At 39.8% G+C, this 14,882-nt stretch overlaps 1 protein-coding gene across 3 annotated transcripts in view; it reads right to left on the bottom strand.

The window, feature by feature from the left end:
* Pibf1 (progesterone immunomodulatory binding factor 1) overlaps nucleotides 1–14,882 on the bottom strand; it is a 170,224-nt gene that overhangs the window by 142,494 nt on the left and 12,848 nt on the right. The window lies entirely within an intron of this gene.

The following is a 14,882-nucleotide window of genomic DNA, read 5'->3' as shown; positions in this document are numbered from 1 at the left end:
GCTAGAAGCAGCCATTCTTTGCCTCCTACAAGATAAGCAAAAGATTAAGTTTCTCATAATCCTAGCACCTGGTACTGTGGCTTTTATATAAAAGTTTTGTAAGTAATGTTTATGGAAGGAGCAAGAGAGGACAATGTATAGAATTAGATGCAAAAAAATTATAAATATTTTTATAGAAAAAGAAGTAGACACAAAGTTTGCATTTTCCACCCCTTTCAAAGTGGGAATTTCTAGGTAACAGCTGAGTGAATCAACAGCCAAGTACCGTTTTCTCTTTTGAAATGAGAAAACAATTACATAGGGGAAACAAGTGCAATCTGAGGCATCAAGGAGACTGCCACTGCTAGATAGCTTTATGTACTTGGAACACAACACACTTTTGACTGCCAAGGTCAATGAGATACACACACACACACACACACACACACACACATTCATTCAAGCTGTTTGCTATCTTCATGTAGAAAATACTGTATCTGTAATTATAATTTTATGCTATAATGATCTTATCTATGACCCTCTCCTTATACCCACACATAACCCTCGCTCCTTAAAGACCTGTTCTATCTTCTCTGTATACCCAGTAACCCTTAGTCATTATAGCAGAAATATTTAACGAGTAAACTAATTATGAAAGATTGACTCTATAGTCCTAGGGTTTAGTATAGGTGAGTCAAACAGACAAGGTTTACTTCAAAATTAGTATATGCCTAGCAACTAATTGTTTCCCAGACAAAATTAAAGATTAAATAACATATCACCTCTTAAGCAATAATACTGTATGTAGTGTGTGTGTGTGTGTGTGTGTGTGTGTGTGTGTGTGTGTTTGGTGGAGAGGCAGCATGAAAGAAATTTCTATTGCTTGATCTGTTGTTAAATGAATGAGGTTTTGATTCACAAAAAACTGAGCTCTACCATTCCAATTTCTCTATGTATCACAAGCTTTAAAAAAAAAAAAGGCTTGAATGGGGCCGCACCCTCCAATTCTCTTAAGCCCAAACAACAGCAGCTATTTTAGATACTCAGCATTTCAGAGATGAAAAATACACTGGAGAAAATCTCTCACAATCTCCCTTTCAAGATAAGGCCATGATGACACACCAGAGGAATACATGTCGATTCATGTTCATTGTTGCACTATTACACAAGTCAGGAGATAAAACCAGCTTAGATGTCCATCAAAAGATGAACAGATAGAGAAAATGTGGTAATACATTTATTTACACAGTGGAATTTCTTGAATGGCAAAGAACTACGAAATCATGACATCTGCAGGAAGATAGCATCAATTATAAATTATAACTGAAAGGTAAATATTACTTTTTTCTTAATATGTAAAATCTAGAGTTGAAAGCATGTGTCTGTATTTATGTATGTGGGGTGTGTGTGGGGTGTGTTCACGTGTCAAAGAGGGTGGGAAGCAGTGTAGTGGAAAAACTGGTAAGAAAGCAAGCAGGAGCTGGCACTAACTTAGTGACCATGGTGACAGGGAACCAGAGAGAACACAGTATAATGACACATCTGTATTAAAAACATTGCCATGACACATAGACACAGTAAGTTAACAGTGAAACAAAACAAGGGACCAGCAGCCTGGAGGACTGAATGGTTTGCATAGGAGTCCAGGTTTAAAGTCTAGGATCTGGAAATCACACAGAAATCTTAATTTCAAGTTTGTTTTTCTGAAGAATCTATTTTATAGTAACTATACAACCACTAAACAGAAGCTAATTTAACTTGCTGCCCAAACCCAATTTTAATTATAGGTTTCATGGCTTCAAATATCATATGTACATAAATCAAAGTTGACTCTGTCCTCTCTCCCCTAAAACAATCATTACAATTATTTCTCGAATACATATTTTTTAAAATATCATCAGTTTACTGTGGTGGTGCAAAACTGTATTTGCCATCCTTAGGGAGGTGTTGCAGGACCGGTGGTCATGGACAGGCTAGACTGAACGGCAGATCCAATTTCAAAAGCTAACCTAAATAAAAGAACATCACTGGTAATGAGACATCCAGTCTGAATGCGCCCATGAGAAGTAAAGAGTACTCAATGAGGAAAGGAGACAGGCACATTTAAAAGCCGCCATGGAGCTGGGCAGTGATGGCGCACGCCTTTAATCCCAGCGCTTGGGAGGCAGAGGCAAGTGGATTTCCGAGTTCCAGGACATCCAGGACTACACAGAGAAATCTTGTTTTGAACCTTCCCCATAGCCCCCCCCCCCCCACTAAAAAAAAAAGAAAGAGAAAAGAAAAAAAAAAGCAGCCATGGAACCAAATGGCAATTAGCCTGGATGGAATGGGGTTCTAAGCCATCTGGGCCAATTTGCAGTCTCTCACATAATACAGCCAAAAAGTGGTAACCTATGTGTCAAGGCAGACGGTTAGCACATGAAGCACTCCTGACTATAGCCAGACAGCCACTAAGGATACTGGGAGGATGGCATCATCAAATGGCATGGAGGTCAGTGAGTTCAATCAGAAGCAGTTTACACTGGAAAGACACACTGTGAACGACAGTTTACATCTGAACTGTTTTAGAAAAGTGAGAATTCATTCCTCGGAATTCTCTACAAGTTTCGCTTGATCAATACTTTTCGTCCAAAGAGCTAACTCATGAGAAGAGTCAGGAGCCTAAGTCACCTTTGACTGCTGTAGACTGCCCTTCTGCCAAGGGTCAGCTCTGCTGCCAGAGTCTACTCTTTGCTCTTTGTCCTTAAGCTCCTTAAGACATTACTAGTTTAATGTTGAAAACATTTTTAAAATAAAATATAATCTAGATAAAAAAAAGATACTCTCATCAGATCTGGACACTGGATTATGATGAGAGTTCAAATCTGTGACCTCTGTCAACTAACCATAGCCCTGCAGAAAGTACACAGGATACGGGTGCGGGTGGTGCATGCCTTTTTTTTTTTTTTTTTTTTTTTTTTCTTTTTGGTTTTTCGAGACAGGGTTTCTCTGTATAGCCCTGGCTGTCCTGGAACTCACTTTGTAGACCAAGCTGGCCTCGAACTCAGAAATCCGCCTGCCTCTGCCTCCCAAGTGCTGGGATTAAAGGCGTGCGCCACCAACGCCCGGCTTGGTGCATGCCTTTAATCCCAGCACTCAAGAGGAAGAGGCAGGCAAATCTCTGTGAGTTTGAGGCCAGCCTGGTCTACAGAATGAGATCTAGGATAGCCAGAGCTTTAAAAAACAACCATAACCACCACCACCACCACCACCACAACAGAGAAGCCCTGTCTCAAAGAACCAAGACCAAAACTAACAATGTCCGCCGGAGCACCAGCAAAAGCAGTGTATAGGAACTGATCAACGGCCCACTCATTACTGGATGATTTTCTACTCCACAGATCTGGCAGAACCTATGGCAAAACCACTGTGCTGAGACCATAAGTGACACAGTTTATAGCTAGGTGGCATACAGTAGAAACAAACCTGAAATACTAGTTTTTTAATAGATACTGATTCAAATCTAAGTTTTTCCCCACAAGACGACGTCTAAAAGTATAGCCAAGGCTGGCCTTGATTTTGTAATCCTGTTGTCCTTGGCTTCCTGACAGACAGCTAGAATAACAGTCACAAACCACCATACTCAGCTAAATTCCATCTTAATATTTGAGAGATGAACCTAATATATCATGTTTAGAATATCACATAGCAACAAAGAATGTGAGTATATCGATGTCACAAAAGTATGGATTTCTGGCCTTCTGAGTCATTGAGATTAGCAGTAAAAGTATTAACAAGTATAGGTAGGAAAAAGAAAGGCATTATGTTACCCTACCAACGGAAGTAACCACTTTTAGTTTTGCTTTATTGGCCTGCAGCTTACTCTAACCTCCCTGTAATGAGAGATGCTCTGTTGTAACATGCAATACTCTGGCTGTACTCAGTGAGGCAGACGGCCTGCATCTGAGTCATTTTGAATGTAAATGGTTGAAGGCAGTACTGACAGCTGAGCTCCAGGGCTAGACTGCTCAGGTGCTCTGTGGGCTGCAAATATCCTGGTGTGTGTTCAAGATAAGCCATCTTTGATTTCTTTTTCTGAATATATTTTTAATGATTTATTTATTTTTATTTTAGGAGTCCTGATGTTTTGCTTGCATCTTTCTCTGTGTGAGTGTGCCAGATCCCCCAGAGTTGGAGTTACAAACATTTGTGAGCTGCCTTGTGTGTGTGTGTGTGCTGGGGACTGAACTAGGGTCCAGTTAGAACAGCTAGTTTTGAGGTTTACTGAGTTCTTGCTTGGTCTACCACATTCCCCATTCCCCTAGCTACAGATGAGCTATCTATCTTAGCCTAGCTTCTTTGTTTCTATCAAAATACGTGTATCAGGTTTCAGGTCAACAAGATCTCCCTAATTCTCGAGTTCACTTAGAGCTTTAATAACAGCATAAATTGAGAGCTTCTTCAAGGGTTTTTTTGTAATGTGGATTCCACTCACAATCTAGTGACATCTGTGAACCGCTTTGAGAGAACTATTTCTAACAGCTCGTGTAAAACACACCAAATTACAAAACAAATAAAGCTATCAAAATATTTTAATTGTGAATGTCTTCTTTGTAAATGCATTAAAGTTAGGACCTAGTGATTTCTAAATTCTAAGAACTACTATAATGTTCAAGTAATGCTGAGCATAAACTCTTAAGTATTTAACAGATTTAATTCCGAATATCAAGAGTCATAAGAACTGTTAATCTTTTTGATTTATATATATATATACACACATATATATACATATATATATATATACACATACACACACACACACACACACACACACACACACACACATATATATATGAAATCCTAAATTCCAGTTATAAATGGAAATAGTTTCTTTCTTAGATTCCCTAAAAATATGTTAACTGTAAGTTAGAAAGCTCAGCGACTGTTGCAGATAGCCCTGGGGCTAATTATATTTGATGTTAAGTCTGTTCTCCTGTGAGGGGCTTTGAACAAGGAATGAGTCAGCACTCAGGTGATTTCCTTTAAACCTGCTTCCCACCTTCATTTATAAAATAAAGGCTAGGGCTGGTGATTGGGCAGAGAAAGAGGGAAAGGTGGAGCTGAAGGCTTTGGGAGAAAAGGAGGGAGAGAGGGAGAGAGGGAGGAGGGAGGGAAGGAGGGAGGGAGAGAGGAACAGAGAGAGAGAGAGAGAGAGAGAGAGAGAGAGAGAGAGAGAGAGAGAGAGAGAGAAAGAAAGAATATAATTGAGAAGGAGGAAGAAGGAAAGTGGAGCAGAAGCACCCAGCCTGGAGAAACCGCAAGTTACAAGGGGTCTCTTAAATGGAGAAGATGGTAGTGTAGTTGTAGATCTGCCCAATCTATGCGCACAGCATATATTTATATTAATTGAGTTGTGTTTTCATTGCTGGGGCATATTTGGGTTGGAGATTTATCACAACAAGCGACTGTTAAAGTAATTGTGTGTGTGTGTGTTTTTTTTTCTATCATTTTTAACTTACATGGAGTTAGTTTTGTGTTATCATATACAAAATGTAAGGACAGATGTCGTTGCACTGATGTTTATTTGTTTTCAACCCAACAGCACACTTAGCTGTCTGTGGAAGTGGTAAGGTTACATGGAGCTCTTGCTTGGTCTCCCACATTCCACACCCCCTAGCCACATCTTCTCTTTCATACTTTCCTGGGAGATCCTGGAGCACTTATTTTTCGCATCAACTAAAGCGAGCTGCCCACACTTAATTCTGTGTTATGTCTGAATCTCCCAATGACATCTCCCAAATGATCTGAATCTCCCAAATGATAAACAAAAAAGGAAAAACCTGCCATATAATTTAACTGCTCTTGCTTAATACTATTAATCATGGGACAATACTATTAGAAACTTGAATGCTTTCTAAAATATAAAATATGGTTATTTCCATGCTAAAAATGTGATTCTGTAGTGTTTTTTGCTTCCTGTGTCTGTGTGATAAGCACGCATGAGTGTCCACACGTGCACGTGCATGGCTGGATGCGTGAGAGTGAGCGCATGCACGTAGGTAAGGAGGCAGCAGGCTGACGCTGGGAATTAAACCCAGCGCTAGCGGACTCAGACAGCTTCTGGGGAAAGCTGTATTAAGCTGCAGAGGCTGCCACACCCACCTGGCATTTACATAGGTTCTGGGGATCAGGACTCTGTTCGCTTCCGTGTACAGCAAATGCTGTAAAGGTTGAGCAATCTTCCCCGCACAGATTTTATAGCTTTCTTCATTGAGTCCATTACCTTTCTTGCTAGAGATGCACATGAGAATACTGCATTCAAAAAGAAAGTGGGGACTCATCAAGTACAAAAATCTCAGCACTACAGACATATTCACGCAGCCATTCTTCTCCCACCTGATGATACATTACTCTCTATGCTTGGAATATACTTTAACTAATCATATAAAGTATCATGACTTCGTTATAATGGTAGAATTCAGGCTGGAGAGATGACTCAGCCTTTCAGAGCATTTATTGCTCTTGCAGAGGGAACTGCTTTGCTTCCCAGCCCTGGTAGAGTTAGCTCATGCTAACTGCAGCTATATAATGGCCAGATGACCTGCTGCTCTTCTGACCACCACAGGCATCGATCTGCACACACACGGTACACACACATCACATACACATAAAATACATGCATGATGGTAGAACTCATTTGCAAACATTTTATTGTGAATTTTTTGTTTCAATGGGTTAAATAAAATGAGCTTATAAGTTTTATCTTGTTTTGCTTTTATGCTACCTCAGAATTTTCTCCCCGTTCAGTACTCTGGAGTAGTGTAGTTAACTATGAATCACGAGCTGCCCTGTGGCCTCACCTGAGTTAATCCATGTCTGAACCGGGTAGTAGCCAGGTTAGTGAGCACTCTCACTCCCCTTTATAACATTCCCACACTAAGCTACACTTCACTTTCAGTTCCACGTTTGTTAATGCAAACACATACACACATGTACACAGCCACTACATTTCCAATACTTTATTTCTATTCATTTTTTGTTTTTGTGTTGTTTTTAGCTTTTTTCCCCAACTGTTTCCCTAGGCAGCCCAAGCTGGCCTCGAACACTAGGTGCCCCTGGTGTGAGTTTCTGAAGTGCTGGCTCACAGGCATGGTGCAGCCATGGATGAGGAGTGCATATCTTTATTTTTATCTTTTTTGTGTAGTAATAAAAAAAAATTAAGGTCAAAGTTTTTTTTTTTCTGGTACAATTTTAAATATGCTTTGAGAACTCTGACATAAAATATTCTTGTTTTCAATGCTTTCCTTTTTAAATTCTTTGAACCAACAGAAATATTTAACTGTGGAGAAAGTTTAATTCCCTCTTCGTCTGCTTTACTATGACAAAAATAGGAACTATAAAATGTGTACCTAAAATGCATGTGTCTCTTCCTATGTGATCAAGTGTAAACACAGTGGTCAGCAAACTTTCCAGACATGTTTAAACTAACCCCGTCTCTGGCTTGGGACCGGTAGGCTTTCTTTATAGCAGCTATATCAAAGCATCGGTAAAATTAGTCCTTCTAGGCCTCAGTTATTTTATCTATCTCATCTACCCCAGTTCTTATAAAGAAGCATATTAAACTTTCAAGCTTACTGTGTTATATTAAGCTCTCAATTTACTTTATAAACATTATGCCATTCACTATGGAAAGGTTCCTGTCTATAACATCAGGTTTTGCCATAATACATTTTGCTATTCTGCTATATGGTTTTAATTTTTTTTAATTTTTACTTTTTTAGTGGATATTTTCTTTAGTTGCATTTCAAATGTTATCTCCTTTCCCTATTTTCCCTCCGGAAGCCCCCTATCCCATTCCTCCTCCCCCCTGCTTCTAATGAGGGTGTTCCCCCACCCATCCACCCACCCACTCTCACCTCCCAGCCCTGGCATTCCCCCATGCTGGGGCATCTAGCCTTCACAGAACTAAGGGCCTCTCCTCCCATTGATGGCCACAGGGTCATTCTCTGCTACATATGAGGCTGGAGCCATGGGTCCTTCCATGTGTACTCCTTGGTTGGTGTTTTAGACCCTGGGAGCTCTGGTTGGTTGATATTGTTGTTCTTCCTATGGGGTTGCAAATCCTTTCAGCTCCTTCAATCCCTTCCCCTAACTCCTCCATTGGGGTCCCTGTGCTCAGTCCTAAGGTTTTAATTTTAAATTTCATCTATCTCGTATTAGTATTACCTTCCTGCCAACATTTTCCATAATTCTTTTTCCAATGTCTTGTGGAGAGCCGCGAGCAATTGCCATTATAAGATGGCACTGGACTCCGCTGTGCCTAACTAGTAAACAAGCCTTGTACGCAGGTGCGAGAGTGAACTCACGCCTAGTCACTGCTCATTCTAGCGGCGTAGTAGTGGGGTGATGGGCGAGCAACAAATCAGGAGCTGACACGCCATATCAGGTGCTGAAACGCCATGGCTGAGGGCTATATAAGCGACCCCATTATCTGGGGTCTGGGTCTTCCCTCTTGAAGAAGCAATAAAGCTTTTGCCGCAGAAAATTCCGGTTGTCCCGAGTGTGTTCTTGCCAGCGGGGACAAAAGCTCGGGATAATGTCTTTTTTCAATTTTTGCACTAAGCAACTTATATAGACTACTTTTGGTTGGTTTGCTTAGGTTTTGGGGTTTTTCAGACAGACTTTCATTTTACAGCCCTAGGATGACCTCAAAATCACCATGCTCCTGTCTCAGTCTGGATACTGACCTCACAAACTATCCATTCATAGTACTGAACATACACATCTACTAATTACTGAAAACACTAAGTATTAAATTATACAGTTTAACAACAATAAAAAAGGCCAGTGAGATGGCTCAGTGAGTAAAGCAGCTAGCTGCCAAGCCTTACCACCTGAGATGTCCTTTGACCTATACACATATGCACCCTTGTACATACATGCACACATGATAAACAATGCAATAAGTATTTTTAATGGTCAAATATATGCCTTGGGAGCCTGGGTTGAGAACCACTGTATTCTGTGTGAAAGAGCGCAGGGTTTGTAATTGAGTGGCTATGCAGAAGCTGGATAGGAGTTACCCTCTGTGAAGTCTCCCAGGTTCACTCCTGAGACCACATTCCAAGACAGACTAACCAGAATAGCTCACAGCGAAGATTAACTAATTATTCCTTACTTATCAAAAGATGTGGGAAAGTTAAAACCAACAAAAAGAAGTGTTCATAGTATCTTAGGAATTAATCTACAGCATTTGAAAGGTGTCTATGAAGGGTCTTTCCCCTGCTACAAAATGAGGATTACCCTCTTGGCCACTGGCTTCAACATTTCACCTCACCATCAAAAAACTACTCCGAGCCTGTCCTTGAAATTAAAACTGAAAAGCACTGGAGGGCTTACTTAAAATTGTAAATACAGTGGGCTGGAGACATGGCTCAGCAGTTAACAACACTGGCTGCTCTTCCAGAGGTCCTGAGTACAATTCCCAGCACCCCCATGGTGGCTCATGACCATCTGTAAAGGCATCTGCTGTGCTCCTCGGGCATGCAGACGTCCATGCAGAGCACACAGACATAAGAAAGTCTTTCAAAGACTGTTTCCTCACACAGCACCTATGAGACGATGATCCAACTAACTAGGCTTCTATTCTGATGAAAAACTTAAAGGTCACATAGCATTAGATTCCCCACAGACGTTCACTGTGTGGGCATCTTTAACTGTCAGTCACTGCAATTATAGGTAAAATTTCAACAGGCTTTAGAAAGCCAATAGATTTTAAAGGCATATGTAGGAAATGAGATTTAGTAATGACAACCTGTAAAGTGTGACTGCAATCTTTCTAATGGGTTACATAGTCAAATGTTTAAACTATGTTACTTTATGTCAAAGACAAAGTGAAAAATAAAACATCAAACACTGAAATGTGATCTTAAAATGTCCAGTTTGTTTTTAACATCAGTTAAATGAGCAAACAAAGCCTCGTCTTTTTTCAAGTGATCCATGTTCAGAGTCCATGCACCTGTCACACTAGGATGCTGAGTTTTATTGAAAGTGATGTCCTTAGTCACACATCCAATTATTTGGAATATATAGATGCTACAGGGCAAAATGTAGTTCTGTCTTTATTTCAAGTCTGAGAATTCTAAGTGTAGCAGGATTATGGCTTACTTTGAGCTATATTGTGTCCTCATGAACATGCTTATGATCTTTAATGTATAAGTGCTTACAGATACTTTTATTATAAATTTCCATTGTGTGTGTGTGTGTGTGTGTGCATATGTTATATGTACACATGTATGTGCAGGACTCAGGAGGTCAGAGGGAAGTAATTGGGTGTTTAAAACCAAATACAAAAATGGCATTTTGGGAGGTCATTTTTTTTCTAAAGATCAGGAGTCCTAGTCTATTAAGTGTCTGGAGCTTTTTCACCTTCCACCAGCCAGGAATGAGCTGACTGTCTAAACAGGCAGGTTGAATTACCTGCAGTCGTGTGGCTTTAACATCTCTCAATGTTTCGGTAGGCCTGACTATGAAGTTATTATAATAAATGAAGAATCTTTTATCTGAAGATCATCTACTAAGGAAGAAAAGTTTTTGTTTTTCTTATCTTGCACAGCAGTGGAACTCCTGGGTGTTACTAGGAACAAGCAGCAGTTGCTGTGTTCGTTAGCTGACTGAAAGTTAGAAATGGAAAAGGCAAGTTAGTGCAGTGCAAGTTCAAAACCACGCTTATTCCAACACAACCTGCTGTCTGCTTGCCCCTATTAAAGATAGATGGGTGTATATCGCCACCATGTGGTCAAAACACACGGAGCCGATGTTTGGATCTGTTGAACAGTTTTAAATCAAAAATGAAAGTTTAATTTCGTATTAACAGTCTCAAAATTCAGAGACATAGCTAATAAACATCTGAGCATTTCTTAGTAAATTTTACCAAGTTGTTATTGAGATCTCTCCTTTGAGTCCAAACTACTAAATCAACAGACAATATTCTAAAACTTCATGTTTTCTTTAAATTCTGATTATATTTTTAAAATTTTGATTCCAGTATTTTCTTTCATATGTAATGGTGAAAAAAGTCATTCATTCATTCATCCATAATTCATTCATGCCAAATGGGAAAATTAGTTTGCAATGAATAAGACTCTTCCTAGGGTAAGAGATCGCAAGGCCAAAAAGAGTCTTCACACGCTTCACAACACGTAGAATGTTTTCTGTCTCACGTGTAAACAAACAGTATCACTGTGCCCAAGGTAATGGCCTAACAAGCTCCCATCTGACCAGTCCTACTCCACAGTCAAGGATGAGGCCCAGGAAAAGGATGGAAGGCAGACGGATGCTGGTGAGCACATCAGCACGTGGAAGAGGAGCACTGGCGTGGGCTTCCCGGGCCTGCTGGTTTGTTTCAGTGTTGTTTAAAATGAGGGCTTTACAGTCCACTGTGTGTCTAGCTGTATAGCAAAGGTGGACTGTAAAGCCCTCAGCCTTTCTTCCTACCTGGCATGGTCAGAAGACCACTGCAGCTGCAGAGGAGGGAGGAAGCAATTCCAGAGGCAGCCAGAGAAGAGAAACTGGATGCTCTCTGCTTCTCTCTGCTCAGGCTTTTAGCCCCTGATCAGGACATATATGAGGACGGACTCCCTATAGACCACAAAGGCCAAAACATCAGAATTAAAATTGTACTGCTATCAAACAGACATGGGCACATGGAATCTAATTTCCTAAAAAAAAAAAAAAAAAAAAGTACTTTCCAGAGGGAACTTAACACATAGCTTGCTCACCATGATAGTACCTAATTGTACTCCTTGATGCATTAAAAAACAAAGTTAATTGAAAAAAATAGCATCATGTGACATGCTTAAAAGGAAAGACAATCAACAGAGACACACTGAGATGACATTGAAATTAGTGCCATGATTTTAAGCAATTATTAAACTACCTTAAAGGCATAAGTCATGACATACTTATAATAAATAGCCTAAAAATAAAAGATTTAATGAACAATGAAATGAAAATACATTAAGAAAAAAAAAAAGAGCAAACCAAAACATGCTTAAGGATTTCCCTGGGCTGGTGAGATGGCTCAGCAGGTAAGAGCACTGACTGTTCTTCCAAAGGTCCTGAGTTCAAATCCCAGCAACCACATGGTGGCTCACAACCACCCATAATGAGATCTGATGCCCTCTTCTGGTACATCTGAAGACATCTACAGTGTACTTATTTATAATAATTAAATAGAGAGCTGGGACTGAGCGATCAGAGTTGACTAGAGTAAGCAGAGGTCCTAAAAATTCAATTCGCAGCAACCACATGACGGCTCACAACCATCTGAACAGCTACAGTGTACTCACATACATTAAATAAATAAATAAATCTTAAGGAAAAAAAGGATTTCCCTAAAAGAAAAAAGAATGTATGCACATACAAATCCATGTGCAGATACTGTAGCGGCCTTATTTATAAGTCTCTAAAACGGAAGCATGTCAGATGCCCATTTGAGAGAAAACACAATAAAACAGTCTTTAGCAGAGGATGAGGAAACTGCAAACACTCTAAGAAGAGAGCCTAGAATGTTCTCAGAAGATACAACTGGAGGACAGATATGTATAAGACAAACCTCAGTGTTAATGGTGGAAGCTATGTCCTTCTTATGCTGGTAATTACTGTAAATACCATTTTTTAAGTTACTGTGAATGTGTTAGGAGGTACATACACTGTTCTGGCTTGGCTCTCAGGGAGGCAGTGGGAACCCTTTAAGGATCTCTCTCATGGGAGGATCCTCACACTCTCACAGGGGATTGTGACATCTGGTTCTCTTCCCCCCTCTCTCTATGAACTGAGCTCTTTCACCCTGCTATGCACTCCCAACCTTAGTAGGTAGTCTTAATCCAGGCCAACCAACCATGGAATGAAAACCCCAAAACTGTGGGCCCAAAACAAAGCATTTCTATTTGTAATTTGATTATGTCAAGTATTCACTGTAGCATTGGAAGTCAGCTAATAGTATGTATGCTTTAAAATTTCTATACTAAGAGTGACTCTATAATCTCTACAGCTGGTGGTAAATTCTGCACATGCTAACTCAGATATATAAACTGACAGCTTACATTAAAATCTGAAATTGCTCCTCAGCCGCCTCACTAGTTGGGTTCTGCACACGCAGACAAGCCTAGCCAAAGCAACCTTGAAATCATGATTTATTCTTCTTTAGCAGTGTAATAAATTAAAGTATTTAATATTAAATAACATTAGACTGAACATTCTGTAGAGAATGTTTATATTTTCATTGTGATCCTTTTCTGTCTTATATTTTGGTTCTTATCCTTCAACTGCTGAGGAGAAAAGCAATTCTCTCAGAAACCAAAGTAACAGTTCTTAAAACTCTGTCAAATAATGCCAGAACATTTAACCCACCCAGATGCTCGCTGTAGATGGAGAAAGAAATGTGGTGTATATTGAGAATGTTCAAGAAGAAGGACACTGCATTAAAACATGGATGAATCTTACTATTTACACTAAGTGAAAGACATGTTAACCCTGCATGATTCCATTCATATAAAGTATCTAGAATAGTCAAAACCATAGGAACAAAGAAGAAAAGTGCTTCTTACAGGCAGGGAGAGGGAAGGTAGATTAGTGTCTAAGGAGTTTGGAGCTTCAGTGTTTCAGGACAGAAAAATTCTGGAGGTATTACTGAACTCTTCAAAATAGCATGCTGGGTCAATGTGAAATGTATCCTTACTATAATTTTTAAAAGGTGTTAAATTTTAGTACAAAAATTTGGAATGTCATGATTGCCTTTTGAAAATTTATATGTTGAAATAACTGTATTTTTATACACATAGGTAAGTGGTTACCACTTACGTGAAATACCACATGCACACTGAAAAGCTGGTGGCACTCCCGAGAGGCATACACTTGCCTACTAGTCACCGACTCCAATTCTCACTCCTTATAGACACTCATGCAAGGCTTGGTTCATTAGCCCACAGTTCCTGGGGTCTCCAGATTCCAGCAGGCGATTGAACAGCCCTCTAAAAAGTCAGCTCTACACTCATTACTCCGTTAATGAATGATGAGGTTACACATGAATTTAAGTTTCATGGTTGCCAGTGACAGATCTTAAAATTCTGAGGCCACGGGTAGTCACTGCACTTCTCAAAGTTCACGTTTTTTCAAGGTTTTAAATTAGAGATTAATGTGATCCACATCTTTCCCTTTAAACACCCAACATTAAGTGTGTGGAATCTGATTTACTAAACTGCTGCATGAAGAGACCTTTCAAATAACATAATATGAATGACGTGGGCCATACCTGATTAAGAGCGTGGTAAGTTTATTCTAATTGCAGCTGCTAGCAGTACTCCCTGCCCCACGATTTACCAGAGCGATGTACTTTCCTGTGGGACAGAGCAGCACCTCCCTTTCCTGACATTAGCCTCAGTGAGGCCCTGGTTTCACCGATGCACTTTCATGTCGTTAACGACAAAGTAAAACACTTCTCCTCCTGTTGCATGGTGCATAGGAATACAGACTACTTTCAGCTGAAGAAAACCTTTCAAGAAAAGTAAAAAGTCATCCGTTATGAGATCTGACACCCTCTTCTGGTGTGTCTGAAGACAGCCAGAGCGAGCAGGAGGTCCTGAGTTCAATTCCCAGCAACCACATGATTGGCTCACAACCATCTGTACAGCTACAGTGTATTCATATACATAAAATAAATAAATAAAACGAAACAACTGCTGTAGACTCTACTTGTAAACTTGTTTTCATTCTAGTCTGAAGAACTCTTTGGAGGAAACAGCTATGCCATTTTTTAAAAAAAGCTGTTAGAGAGGAAAATACACCAATACACCATTTCCTATTTAGTCAACTGTAAGTACATGATGGTATTCTAGGATATTTGGCCAACATTATAATCAAAC

The sequence above is a fragment of the Mus caroli genome, unplaced genomic scaffold (genome assembly GCF_978045245.1).
Source record: "Mus caroli unplaced genomic scaffold, Mus_caroli_1 scaffold_12, whole genome shotgun sequence".
NCBI classification, from domain to species: Eukaryota; Metazoa; Chordata; class Mammalia; order Rodentia; family Muridae; genus Mus; species Mus caroli.
The sequence above is the reverse complement of the archived record's forward strand: the minus strand, read 5'-3'. Positions and strand labels throughout refer to the sequence as shown.